We start from the raw sequence: 14,999 nt of genomic DNA, 5'->3' as shown, positions 1-14,999 counted from the left end.
TTGGCGCAGTTCATTAACCCTTGTATGTGCTGTCCGCGCCCAAAATGCAATTTAAAAAAAGTCAAAAACCGCGCTCAAAATGCAATTTAGAGCTTAATAAGATACACTCCACAGGGATTCACAACAGCAACATATGAAACGTTTATTTTTTAATCGCTGTCTAAGGAAATCTCAGTATAACTTTGTTCATGAACAAACAGTGGCATGTTACATTATTATTAGTTTTTTTGTTAACAAGGCTCGCCAGCTAATGTGAATTGAAACCTGTCTTGCTAGCTTTTAAAGTCGTGCATGTGTAAACGACAATTGAAATAGAGAAAAAAGACCTGACTGACAAGCCGATACATACTCTTAGAGTTTGATTAATAGAGAATATAATACAAAAATATAGTACTAAAAAAGGTACTACCAATTTTAAAGGTGATTTTACTTTTAAATAAAAATTTGAATCCCCTGCGGAACACATTCCATAAGAATCAGCGGTTTTACAGTACATATCGCCTTTAAAGGTGGCTTCTCAAAACGCTTTACAGGATAAAAACAACCAGAACAGCAACAACAACAATATTGTATTTCATTGCACTTTGAAAACCAAGTAATAACTTAACTATATGTGCAAACGTTTCATATGTTGCTGTTGTGAATGCCTGTGGAGTGTATCTTATTTGCCTAGCGAAGCGCTAGTTTAGTACTATAAAATACTATTAAAATCTGTAATCTTTCCACTTGTACTGTGAGTCATCGGAAAGTTTCTGCTTTTTGTAAGGATGGTATCAAAAAGCAATCTTAAGTGGTGAGAAAGCTGTGCTCAATGTATTTAAGGGACTTAAAAGTAAAAGGAGATGCTTCATATTGCTTGACTAATTTTAAAAACTAAGTTATAAATGCAGATGCTCCCTCGGTGCCGCGCCGGGTGTAAATATCAAAATATACATACCCAACACTGATTGTACCCATCTGTCATGCAAATAAAACACCTTGAATTGAATTGAATTGAGGGAGAGAGGGGGGAAAGGGGAGAGAGATAACCAGGACTCAAGGCAAATAAGATACACTCCACAGGCATTCACAACAGCAACATATGAAACGTTTGCACGTATAGTTAAGTTATTACTTGGTTTTCAAAGTGCAATGAAATACAATATTGTTGTTGTTGCTGTTCTGGTTGTTTTTATCCTGTAAAGCGTTTTGAGAAGCCACCTTTAAAGGCGATATATACTGTAAAACCGCTGATTCTTATGGAATGTGTTCCGCAGGGGATTCAAATTTTTATTTATTTTTTAATTGCGTATCTAAGGAAATCTCAGTATAACTTTGTTCATGAACAAACAGTGGCATGTTACATTATTATTCGTTTTTTTGTTAACAAGGCTCGCCAGCTAATGTGAATCGAAACCTGTCTTGCTAGCTTTTAAAGTCGTGCATGTGTAAACGACAATTCAAATAGAGAAAAAAAGACCTGATTGACAAGATTTAATTAATGCACATCAGTAAATCAAGGGACAAAACAACTATTGCGCCAGGGTCCTCAATGGGCTTTGACGTGCTAATGCGGTGGTTTAACAGTCCGGGTGTGGCAAGCCTCTAATGTCTCCCGACTTCGGCAAAAGGCACCCGCCTTTCATTGGAAGACAATGAACATTCTAGCCGTACATGTGAATATAGCATAAATACACAAAGGGATTGGGTGAGCTCCCATCACAAAAAAAAAAACTGCGAACCTGCACTACAGCGACCATAGTACAATATGGAGACCAAGACCTTTTACGGGAAGAAACGGGGTGCTTCTGCCGCCCCAGCTTCCAAAGAGCGAAGGGTAAGCAAATACAGCAGACTTCATCTGAAATACGCGATTACAGCGCATATTACAAGGTATTATTGCCGTTTTGAATTTTAAATTCAATTATAATTATTGCTTCGTAGCCTGTTCTTCAAGAAAACACCGCACGGGCGAAACGATCTTCGAAATCTACCACCAGGACAGTAAAAAAGAAAGCGGTAAGACGGAAAAAAAGAAAAGTTTATTTTGACTTCTGTTTCGCGACTGATGAATACTACTTTGTGACTTTATTTCTTACATGAATTATGTTATTTTGCCACAGGCCGTGGGTCTCTGCTCTCGGCCACTGGCCAGGGTGCCAACCTGTAGAAGCAGCATCTGTGTGGAGACATTTCGGCAGCAGCGGGAGCAGTACGACGCATTACTGGGGAGGATTGGGAGGCTAGAGACACTCCTGAAAATGCAGAGGAAGGAGACAGTATGTTCCAGCAGTCAAACAGTTGAGCAGCTGTCTCCCGAAAAGTGCCTCTCCCCGCCACGCAGGTTGCAATGCCTGGCGGAAGCTCTGCCCCCCGCAGAGCACACACCGCCTCAGGACACTCCATCCCGGCCTCTCCGCTCACCACCGCGCAGGAATTTGTTGATGCTGTCCCCGCCGTCTATCTCCCCCCAGGAAGCACCATTTACAGAGCGGAATTCACAGAAGCCAGTGGGACGAATAATTCTCCCAGATATCCAACTGTTACCCATCACTCAGGAGATGGAGGGGAGGGTTGTACTTGCAGTGCATCGGCATAGACGGGAAAGCAAGAGCCGACCGCTACGCCGCCCTCGTGTTTCGAAATCTTGTGACTTTTGAAATTTACTGGGGGTGGACCACGTCTATAAATTTCGATGGGTCCAGAGGCAAAAGTGCCTTGCCTTGCAATCTCCGGGAAACCATTAGTAGCATGGTGAATCGGAGATTCTCAACCCTTACAGCGTGCGACTGGAAAAGAATTAGTGATCGGATCAAGGAAATGCTTCGTAGAAGGAGGCGCTCTTTTCCTCTAGTCTAACAGTCTGTCCACAACAAAACATTCCTGTTAGACAAGAGGAATTGAAAAAAAACAATTTTGTCAATGAAAACCGGTGTGTGTGTCTCTCCCTGCTGGATGTCCCTCTCACTCTCTGCTATATGAATAAAAGCATTTTATTAAAAACACGTTTGTGTTTGTCTGGTATTTACTTTGGTCCCTTTTAACTGTTTTTCCCATCTACTTTTTTGCTTTGAGATGCCACTTTTAAAGGTGATATGTAAAATAAAGTTTTTTATTATTGTTATAGAGAAACATGATCAGATTTTCCCTGGTTCAGAAAAAAATATCTAAAGTGCTACACATAACTTTCTTAATTCGATGTATTTAAAGCAGTGAACTACTGTAGGTGTAACATAACATTCAGAAATACAATCTCATATTTGAAAAATAAAAACGATTACAATCTAATCCTTCCACGTTTGATCCCAAAATCCCAAGAAATATAAATCTAAACGGGTAGAAAGGTATGCTGAAAGTTTAAGATACTTAGAAGACAAAGATACTGTATCAATTTATGTTGCATTAGCCTGATTATGATTAAAAAACACATATAATTAAACTCGCATTTGCGATTTAAATCAGAACACGATTTAAATCAATATAAATGTTTATATTGTAACGCATACTGTCCAGCCTGCATTTCTCTATAAAAAGTTACTCTATTGCACACACACACACACTAGAAGCAGGAAGCAGAAACAGGGACCATTGTCAGAAGGGAAGAAGGTGACTATTCATTGTTATCAAAAATGACTTAGAATCGATCATGTTGTGATATTTTGAAATATAAAAGTCAATTGATTGTCCATAATATCGCTATTCTATTTTTTTTGAAGAAATGTTTGCACAAGCTGGATTTGAACACACAACCTGTGAGATGATAGTTGGGCACGTAGACCAGTAGGCTACAAGGGAAGTTGCATAAAGAGAGAGGCGAAACAGCCCTACACAGCCCTGTCGCAGTACACGAATATAATCATATCGTTATTAAATTCTTTAGATACGCGATTCCATATTATATTAGCAGAAAAGCTGAAAACTACCACTTTTTCACACGCTATTTCACATGCTAGTTATATACTTCGATGCTTAAAATCGTTAGGGAGAAATGGAATACCGGCGTGTATTTTTCCTTTAAAGTACCGATTCCTGGAATCTGACTGGCTGACACCCCTCTGAAGTGGTTCCATAAAATCTGGTATACGGAAAAGAAAGTGTTGCTACATACAAGTATCTTTTAATACAGTCTTTGCTGTGCTCTTGAGGATCCTTGTGATATTTTGAGCTCTAGTTGAATGATAAGTGTCGCATTTTAAATCATTTTCTTAGTTAGAAATTATGAAACGCCCTGTTAAAAGCAAGAAAGTTTTTATGCCCGTTGAAGTAAAACAAATTGCCTGACAAAGTATGGCTTGGACAGATTCCAAGTGCTTGTACAAATGTGCTAAAGAAATTATACTTTGAGTATACAACTTGTCCAAAGTCATCCATTATTAATACTATTAGTAATATCTTCAGTAAAGGCTTTGATGCATAAATATTTCTGATAAAGGTAGGTTGTGTACTTTTGTCCAACTGAGCAATATTGCTTTCATAAAATATACCAACATTTTAATGACTGATGATTAACATGCTGTAATACACAGTTCAAAATTAAAAGCTCAAATGCTGTACATGAGAGGTTAAGCTCCCCCTGGCGGTTTTACAAGGTGACGCCGGATAGTTTCCGGGATGACGTCAAATGACGCGATTAACCGCGTGATACTGCGTGACACCGCGACACGCCCACCGGGGTATGCCGCAAAATACCCCACCCATTTTGAATTGCTGCATCTGTAATACCTTGTGATACATGCAAGACATCTGTAAACGAAGATGTAATTACAATAAAATTGGCAATTCACAGAAAACCACAATTTGTATAATATTATTCCTCGATATCAATGATCAATTAAAGGATTTGAAGAAACAGCAGCAATAGCAGATGATTTTGGTTTTGAACCCATCTTTACACCTCAATAATCCATTTGTCCTCGAAAAAAGAAAAGACAGGCATATTTTGAGTCTCATAATTATATGTGAATATGTGAATAACAGTTTAACCCCAAATGTCTGTAATTGTGATTCTGTTAAAATTCAAAAAAGCATCTATCAATAGTAAGAAATTATTAAGAAAGGAAGAAATTGTGTTATTTCATAAACTGTAAGACATGAAGACATTTACAGGTTATATCCTTTGCTTTGTCTTTTAACGCAAGCGGTCAGGATCCAAGCCCATGTTCGGACGGTTGTGTTTCTCTTGTAATCATCAAATGTCATTGTTTTGTCCTTCAGTTCTTTCTCGAGTTGTACCATGGATATTTTATACCATCAATACTTTTCATGCTCTTTTGCATTTTCTTTCACATACAGAAAAAAACTCAAGGCATTCTTGTCACTGTGCTACACAGTACAGGACACGCAGGGAGGAATTCGCACAGCTTTCTGCTCAGTGCGGAGTCCAGAGGGAGGACTCACTCAGTGAATGATCTCTCAGGAAATCCCGGGTGAGATTCAACATCCCGGGTGAGGTTTTTCTGCAACAGCCACGACAAGTGTGAAGATGTTTTTTTGGATTTCCTGAATGTGGCTTTAAATTAGTTCACATTCTTTGGTAGTTAACAGAACTAAATAATTTGGAGGTACATTTAAAACTTCAGAGAACACTGTAGCACTTCGAGTTTAATTGTGTAAACCTGGCTCTCTATGAACACGAGCAAAGAGTTCTCACTCAACAGAAGACTGCGATGTGAGCACAGTAACATAACGCACTTGGAGAAACCAGGAATTGAACCCAGGACCTCATACATTTAAGACAAGCACTCTACCACTAAGCTACATCCCCAACATAGACACCTGTGGAAGTGACTTAGAGATGTGCAGGTGCTCACAGAACACAATCTATCTTTTGCATCTTTTAAGTGCTCTTGATTAAACTATGCATAGAAAAACAGCAGTACTGATGATTTTCATGGACTGATGCACACTTGTTCTGTACAACTCCAGTGATAAAACCTTGTCTGTAAATATTGTAGAACGTAAAAGGGTGAAACAACGCTCCAACTGCAGGAATGGTAACAGAAAGGATCATTTTCTTATTTAATATGTCCTTTTGAGATGCCTTGTCAACGCACACAGATGTTAGAGCTGAACAAATATTTTGTACACAAGACGGCAGTGCGATATTAGAATTCCTGTCTTCTTGATGGATTCAGACTCCTTCTCAGAGGTCCATGCTCGCCAAATAAGTTTACAGCTGTAGCGGCAATGCTTGTTAATAAGACAGAATTAAGCGTTGCTGTGCTTTCCTAAATGAGGCCCCATCTCACTCTCCCTCTCTGTGGTGCAACCACAGAGAAAGTATTCATGCAGGCTGATTTAAGATGTTTTCTTTTCATAAGGGACAGCTCCCAAACGGAGATGCACTTAGCTAAGCCTGGCTATCATGATCAATGGTCATCCATTGGCGCCTATCTTTCTAGGGAGTGCCGATTGGATATCTGGACTGCATTCCTAAGCGTCAGGAGTAAGTGACTCATATCTCACTTTGATCAACCAATCAGGGATTGGCAGGGCGTGGTAACACCACGTGGGTCTCCAATGCCCGCCAAAATCTCAACCAATCAGCACACATCTGTGTCTTGGTCAAAAACGGAGCGCAAGCTCAGATCGGGGCTCTCCTTGGCCATTTTCGGGCATCCTCAGAGACAATCACGTGACAACTGCTGTTGTCTGCAGTGGGACTTGGACTTTGTTCTAAGCACGAGACCGAGGATCCCGTACGTACTCAGAATTCTACCAACGTGAATGCTCCGCTTGATCAACGGCAGCCTACAGTTGGACCCTTGTCGACAACCTGAATAGCTTATTCAGAAGCAGCGCTGGTCCGGGAACGAACCAGCTTCTTCCCAGGCAAAAGAGTGACTTGTGAGGACTCGCAGTCACACTCTGTGCATAGAGACTTTCTACTAGCCAGCCGGACTGCTGGTAGATCCCCTCGGAGCAACGACTGCCCTGCGCGCCGCAATCAGATTCCTCCGCCCGTCCAACTCTGAGCTGGACCTCGACTGGTTGGTCAGTAGCCAGAGGACGCCGGGACAATGCCCATTGGACAACCGCTGGAACCGAGGCTGCAACAGAGCCTGTCAGCTGGTTTGGTGTTCGTGCCGGGAAATTCCAAATCCATACACAGCGGATAAGTAAACCCCATGTTCTACATTGCGTCTCGAGAATTAAATTGTACCTCAACATAAGTTGTTATCAATTTAATTCATGAGTATTGCATTTACTTCCGAGTTTAGAGTAACAGTGGGGAATAACACTGATTAGTGATTTGGTAACCGAACGATATATATTGACATATATTCTCTGTTGTGTATCTCTTTGTGTTTGCATCTCTTCGAGATTATATACCTTGTGTATTGATAACCCTCACAGTAAGGTCTGCCGCTTGTATCCAGGCAGACTGGTATATGTTTGGTGCACAATTTATATTAATAACTGTATCTCGTGTATTGAACCCGTGTGTGTGCGTTGTTAGTTGTTCTGACAATTGATTTTCTAAAAGCCACAACGAATCATCTCGTGATTGCTGCTGCAATGAATAATTGTCTCAGTAAACCCATCAAACCTCTACACAGCTAAGGAAGAGTAGCTCGGAAAATACCCAACTCAACAAGCGAGCGCGTTGGTTGCTCTTGATCTTAATGCAAGGAGCTTTTTTTTTTCGCATTAATGATTATTATCCAGAAACAGCTGCACAACTGGTTGCATTTGTGATTATGTCACTTCTCTGCTTCAGCAAGGTCAATAAAAGACTCTGAAAGTAGTAGAGAAAAACTGAATTAAAATCATATTAGCAATTCTGAGCGATATCTGCATACAGGCAATCCAATAAGAACGTTGAAATCTTTGAATGTCATCTCTCTATATATTGCGCTGCTTTTTACTTGGAGTAAAACTATTGGATTGAAGGGTTAAAATGTATTGTTGTTATTTGGAGAAATCAATGAACTCGTGATTTTATATGTTTTAAAAGACGGTCATGCGCACAGAAAAAAGACAGTGCTGATTATTTTTCTGGAGACGGAGCACTGATGACCTATCAGAGCCAATTGATAAAGCCCACCCTGTGGATACTCTAGCAGAACGTGGAAGAACGTTCACCATTGTAACCAAGGCAACCACAGGAACAACATCAAGAAGCACAATCAATTCCCCATTTAAATCTTTCGTGTAAGGTATGCCATGTAAAAGCATGAAGTAAATCCCCTGATCTCTTTTGAACATGGATAAGGTATTTCTGATGGAGCGCAATGAGCAAAGATTTAATAAGCTACTCCTGCCGATGATTCAGCTTAAAGAAGTAAAAGCTTCACAAACAAAAGCAGCTCGCTACCACAGCCAATATTAAATGTACTTGGTGGCACATTACCATTTGCACTGGCTCAAAAGTGGTCTTGGCAGACGTTGTTCCCTACGTAAAGCTGAAAGCGCCAAAGAGCATTTCCATTGAGAAAAAAAATCTTTCTTGATGTTAAACATAGAGAGCCTGCCTTTTAGAAGTTCTCCCTCTAAACACCTTGTGCAGCCTCCCGACAGACTAACAAAAAGCGCCTTTTCACCAACTCAATTTATAATATGCCCCTCAAAACTCACAACCGAATAACAATCCATCCGTATATTTGATTTCCAAGATCCATTCAAGGCAACTTGGCTCTTCGCAAGCAAATCATTTCAGGGAAGAAACTCAGTTTAGTCAACTACTGGTGCATTCAGCACACCACTTGCTCTTGCTTGTCAGGGTGGCCGAGTGGTCTAAGGCGCCAGACTCAAGGACATGTGTCTTTCCAGCTGGCTTGGGTGTTCTGGTCTCCAAATGGAGGCGTGGGTTCAAATCCCACTCCTGACAGCTTCTGTTTTTACCTCTCTTGAATTGTTCCAGTGCTAGCTGACAGTGAATGACTGAAATATAAAAGCAGCAGAAGAAAGCAAGCAACTCAGTGCAATTTGTGAGTATTCTGCACTGTTAAAATGCACAGGTTTTCATACTTTTTGGAATTCGTAGCTCAAGAAGTGACTCCTGTTTCATTTTCTATTCACCAACTCGATTTGCATTCCGCCCCTCACACCTCACAACAGAATAACAAACGGCTTCATGTGCCACAGCATTCCCCTGTAGATTTGGTTTGCACTATGAATTAGGCGACCCCGAATGAAATATTTTAGTGTTGGCTCAAATGTAAGGAATTTCATGAACCCTCAAAAAGGAACGCTTGCAGAAAATGCCAGCAATTCAAAGCGTGTAGGCAGCATGAACAGACCAATTCTGCAATTTCTTTTATCGCGGGCGGTGCTTTCCGAGTCGATGGCTCTGCATTAGAAATGAGAAGTGCTGAACTCTAAACACGTTCTTGCCATAACTGCTACTCCTGCTGCTACTCCTTCGTCCTCGAAAAAAGAAAAGACAGGCATGTTTTGAGTCTCAAAATGATCTTCTGGATCCACAAGAAACATGTAAATTTGATTGATTCCGCAGTATTTTGGATGTACTGTACTTATAACTTCCATTGAAGAGAGATTTCATCAGTTGCATGAAATTGAAACTTTCGACTTTTTGTCTGGTATTGAAAATATGTTAAAAAAAAACCATAAACAATTTTCTTACAAACAACTCATGAATTATTGCCAGGATCTATATTTAGTGTTCGGTAGTGATAACACTGCTAATATTGATTGAGTAGAAATCTATGATGTATTGACAGCTTTATCTGAAGCAAGAAGTCCTAGAACGCCATCTATGAAGTTTTAGGATTCATACCAAGAAATGCCTTTTGTTTCCCACCCCAACTGTTGCTTTGGCATTACACATTATGTGAACATTACCAGTTTTGGTAGCTTCTGGGCACGATTTTCCTAAACTGAAACTTATTACAAAATTCTTGTAAATCAGGACTAATTTTAATATCAAATGAAATTACTACAGAAGAAAAGGCTTACTGAAATATGAATAAGACTATGCAAGCCTAAAAAGTAGAACAATTCAATTTCTATAACTTATTTTTTAATGTTTTGAGAAATTGGCTCACACCCCGGAAGACACTAACGTTTCTCTTTGTTAGAGTATGTGAATAACAGTTTAACCCCAAATATTTGTAATTGTGATTCTGTTAAAATTCAATAAATCGTCTATCAACAGTAAGAAATTATAAAGAAAGTAAAAAATTGTTTTATTACATAAACTATAAGACAATGAAGAGAGTTTACTTCGCTTTTGTTCTTTTGACTTAAGCGTTCAGGATCCGAACCCATCTGCGGACGGTTGTGTTTCTTGAATCTCTTGTAATCATCAAAAGTCGCTGTTTTGTGCTTCAGTTTTTTATCGAGTTGTACCATGGATATTTTATATGATCAATACTTTACATGCTCTTTTGCATTTTCCTTCACATACAGAAAAAGTTCAAGTTGTTCATATCACTGTGCTGCACATTTACGCTGGACCACCTGTAACAGTACAGGACACACAGTGAGGAATTCGTACAGCTTTCAGCTCAGTGCGGAGTCCAGAGGGAGGACTCGCTCGCTGAATCATCTCTCAGGAAATCCCGGGTGAGATTCAAAAGGTAAACCTGGCTCTCTATGAACACGAGCAAAGAGTTCTCACTCAACAGAAGATTTCAATGTGAGTACAGTTATATAAAACACCTGAAGATGCCAGGGATTGAACCCCGGACCTGTGGAGCAGTAAGTGACTTGTAGCGCTGACATAAGAGATACTTACATAAAGTGCTTTTACTGACCATATTACAAATCACAGGAAGTAAGGTCTTGAAACATTGGGCAGTAGTGGGATTTAAACCCACGCCCCTGAGAGAGTGGAGCCTAAAATCCAGCATATTAGACCATTCAGCCACACTACCTCTGGCCCCTTCTCCTTTCCTCTCGTTGCTGAGTATAGGTGCCTTCATGCAATTGAGCCAGGTTTGAATCCCAGCCAATGCATCTCCAAATCTTTTCAAATGAATCTGTGATCTTGTAGCACATCCTCTGAAACCAGCAATCGAAATTGGAAACGTCTTCTTCAACACTGAAAAGCTCAATTAGGATGAAGCAGTAATACACAGGACAGCAGTACCATATCTGTTCTTGATTGATTCAGACTCGTTCTCAGTGGTTCTTGCTCACCAAATAACTAAAAAGCTGAGGAAGAACGCTACGAAAAATACTAATCAAAATACAAAATAATAATCAGTATTAACCAGAAACAGCAGAAAAACTGGTCACAATTGTGATTATGTCGCTTCTCTGCTTCAGCAAGGTCAATAAAGGACTCTCTGAAAGTAGTAAAGCACTAAAGCACTGCAAAACTGAATTCAAAATCATATTAGGAATTCTGAGTGGTGCCTGCTTACATGCAATCCAATATGGATGTTGTCTTTAAATAAGAATTCTCTATGTTTCCCTGCCTTTTCCCTGGAGTGAAACTATTGGATTGAAGGAATTCTTATGACAGGTTTACAAGGTGCCGTTGATATTTGGATAAGTCTATGAACTCGTGATTTTTATATACTTTAAATAACGGCCATACACACAGAACAAAATGACAGTACTGATGATTTTTCCTGAGATGAAGCACAGCTTATCTTTCCAAGACTGCTTATAAAGGCAAGCCAGTGGATACTTTAGCAGAACATGGAAAAACATTCAGCTTCGTAACCAACAAATTCCCCATTTAGATCTGACATGTGAGGTATGCTTTGTGATTGGTTGAAGTGAAACCCACAATCTCTTTTGAACTTAGACAAGTTATTTCTGATGGAGCGCTATGCGGAAAGACATAATCAGCTCTACCCCTGAGGATGACTCGACTTGAAAATGCAGAACATTAACGTTTCATAGATAAAAGGAGCACAACCGACATTAAAATTGAGGGCGCACTGTGATTTGCACTGACTCAAAAGTGATCTTGGTAGACAAACTTCCCTGCTGAAGGTGGAAACAAGAATTTGTGTTGAGAAGAAAAAACACTTTTTTCTCTCTGCTTTGATGTTAACCTGATAAAGTAGCTTTTAGCACATTGCTCCACTTGGTGGTTGTAACACAAAAACGCTTAGCAGCAGTGGGATTCAAACACACACCTCCAACGAGACTGGAGCCTTAATCCAGCACCTTAGACCACTCAGCCACACTAACCACTGTGTCTTGTCTCTTTGTCTCATTACTTGCCCGGAGGAAGCCGGGTGGCTTTTGCTCTTGTCGCCCGACTTAGTGGCGTTATGACTATGGAACCGACTGCACCTGCTTTTTCTGAGATGCTTCCCCTCTCATGGTGAGATCTCGAATTCTTAAACACCTCTGGATAAAGTTCTTCTGTTTAGTTCTTCTTCTATTTAGAACTATTCAAACTTAGAACTCTTTGCTGATTTAGGTGGTATATTTCCTCAATTACAGGACAGCACAAACAGTTCTTAATGCAGAAATGGAAGCCTGTCTAAATTTTCCTTTCTGTTAAAGACATTTTGGGAAGCACTTTTTTTGGGACACTGATTTTTCTCCTTTGGGGAGCTAAAGAAGACTATAGGGTGTGGCACAGTGGTAGTGTAGCTGATTCTATCTCTGAAAGTTGTGAGTACAAATTGGGTTGGGGTCAGCTAAGAGTTCTTCACCATCTGCTGGTGCTGAACCCAGACTTCTCACCATGTAGTTGAGTTCTTCTCAATATCTCAGCATCTCCAAAACATCATGTCCAACTTTAGAGACAGCTACATCAGACAATGAAAGTTTGAGACCACTTTATTATTACAGGTTCTAGCAAACCTGAAAGCTAAGGCGTTTCAGGTCACTTTTTTAATTAAAAAAGTGTCTGAAGCCTCTAAATAAAATTAGGCTTTTTTAATTGTGTATGAAATTCACTCCCATGGGCTCTGAAAGGGGAAATATACTGTTGGGATCCTCGCAAGTGAGGTGTCTTCTTGTGGTGAAGCACAGTCATACCTGACTTGTCCGGGATGACCCAAGACAGACTTTATCCAGAAGTGACGGCACCACTCCAAGTAGAATGAGAGAGAAACACAGCACGACATGGGGAGTCAAGAGGCTCCCACAATTCACCTTTCCTCACATTACTGATTTCTTCACTAACGTTTTGACCGTTTTACAATCACAATGACCGTTTCACATTAAATAAGTTTTTAAACCATCAATATTTAAGAAAAAAAATAGTACTTTTTTTTCCAATTATCAAAAAAAAAACATTAAATGCCTTGATTGCATAAAGTTTCACAGACAGAAGCAGCACGCCAGCACAACCAACATTAAAATGGAGGGCACACTACGATTTGCATTGACTCAGAAGTGATCTCGGCAGACGTCATTCCCTGCATAACACAAAAGGTGGCAAACCGCATTTGGTTTGAGTGGACGCAAGAAAGTTTTTCTTTTCTGCCTTGATGTCAAGCTGACAAAGTATCTTCAAACACTTTGCTTAGTTTCTCGAGAAACTGCCAAAAAGCAGCTCCCTCCCTTTTGAAGTCAGTTGGAAGGGGTCTCAACAGAAGAACCTAACAAGGTGAGATTCAAACCAAAGCCCCTGAAGGGGCTGGAGCCTTAATCCAGTGCTTTCCACTGTTCAGCCACAGTTACCACTGGACTGTGTCTCTTTGTCACATTACTTGCTCAGAGAAAGCCAGATGGCTTTCGCTCTTCTGGTCCGACTTAGTAGCATTACGACAGTGTAACGAACTGCACCTGCTTTTTTTGAGATGCTGCCATTCTCGTAGTGAGATCTCGACCTCTGGATATAGTTCTTCTATGAAACAGGCTTCACACGTCTGCGTACAGCTCCCTTGATGTCATTTTATTTTTACAGCAGCCACATCCGGAAAGTTGTGTCTTTTACGTTTTATTTGAACAACAAAACTACATACAATACAAACAAGAGCACATATAACGTATCAAGAAAATCGTCAGTGGCACATGCTATAATACAATTACACTTTATGAAAAACGTTTACACGACGTAAATAAAGATAAGGTCCGCACAGCTCGTTCTTACATTTCGAAAGAGTCCGTAAATACCCCTTTACGTCTATTTTGAACTGTTCAAACGTAGGACTCTTCCCAGACCATTTCACTTTATACCACATTCCTAAACGAGGATGCATCTCCTGTTTTAGAACTATTTTGGGCGGTATGGCTTATACAACACACCCACAGTATTCTAATGGTGGACTGCAGATCTGTGCTATAGTTCAGTCGAATTCGAAGGATCCAGCAATCGTACTGGATTGAACTGGGATTCTGAAATGTCTCTTGCAAAAGTATTCGGGTTTGCTTGAACCTTTGATAAAAAAAAGTGATCTAATCTGAAACTACCCAGCTTACAATCTCTGAGGTAGTTGTCACTAAACTCGGAAGTGATGTGGCACACATGTGCCGTGTGCCTTTACTTTTGTAAAAAACTGGTATCGGGAAAAGTTTCTTAATATTTCTTTTGATTAGCATGCAAGAAAATGTGATCATTACCTATGGAGCCTGCCTTTTAGAAGTTCTCCCTCTAAACACCTTGTGCAGCCTCCCGACAGACTAACAAAAAGCGCCTTTTCACCAACTCAATTTATAATACGCCCCTCAAAACTCACAACCGAATAACAATCCATCCGTATATTTGATTTCCAAGATCCATTCAAGGCAACTTGGCTCTTCGCAAGCAAATCATTCCAGGGAAGAAACTCAGTTTAATCAACTACTGGTGCATTCAGTACACCACTTGCTCTCGCTTGTCAGGGTGGCCGAGTGGTCTAAGGCACCAGACTCAAGGACGTGTCTTTCCAGCTGGCTTGGGTGTTCTGGTCTCCAAATGGAGGCGTGGGTTCAAATCCCACTCCTGACAGCTTCTGTTTTTACCTCTCTTGAATTGTTCCAGTGCTAGCTGACAGTGAATGACTGAAATATAAAAGCAGCAGAAGAAAGCAAGCAACTCAGTGCAATTTGTGAGTATTCTGCACTGTTAAAATGCACAGGTTTTCATACTTTTTGGAATTCGTAGCTCAAGAAGTGACTCCTGTTTCATTTTCTATTCACCAACTCGATTTGCATTCCAC

At 40.2% G+C, this 14,999-nt stretch overlaps 2 non-coding genes across 2 annotated transcripts; both read left to right on the top strand.

Moving 5' to 3' along the window:
• The first annotated feature begins 8,696 nt into the window (after positions 1-8,696).
• trnal-caa (transfer RNA leucine (anticodon CAA)) lies at positions 8,697-8,809 on the top strand. Its single transcript has 2 exons — positions 8,697-8,734; positions 8,764-8,809. It is a non-coding gene; the product is annotated as a tRNA-Leu (tRNA).
• Positions 8,810-14,677: 5,868 nt separating this feature from the next.
• trnal-caa (transfer RNA leucine (anticodon CAA)) lies at positions 14,678-14,788 on the top strand. Its single transcript has 2 exons — positions 14,678-14,715; positions 14,743-14,788. It is a non-coding gene; the product is annotated as a tRNA-Leu (tRNA).
• Positions 14,789-14,999: the final 211 nt, after the last annotated feature.

This window comes from Lepisosteus platostomus, chromosome 5 (genome assembly GCF_059453375.1).
Source record: "Lepisosteus platostomus isolate fLepPlt1 chromosome 5, fLepPlt1.hap1, whole genome shotgun sequence".
Taxonomy (NCBI): Eukaryota; Metazoa; Chordata; class Actinopteri; order Semionotiformes; family Lepisosteidae; genus Lepisosteus; species Lepisosteus platostomus.
The sequence above is the reverse complement of the archived record's forward strand: the minus strand, read 5'-3'. Positions and strand labels throughout refer to the sequence as shown.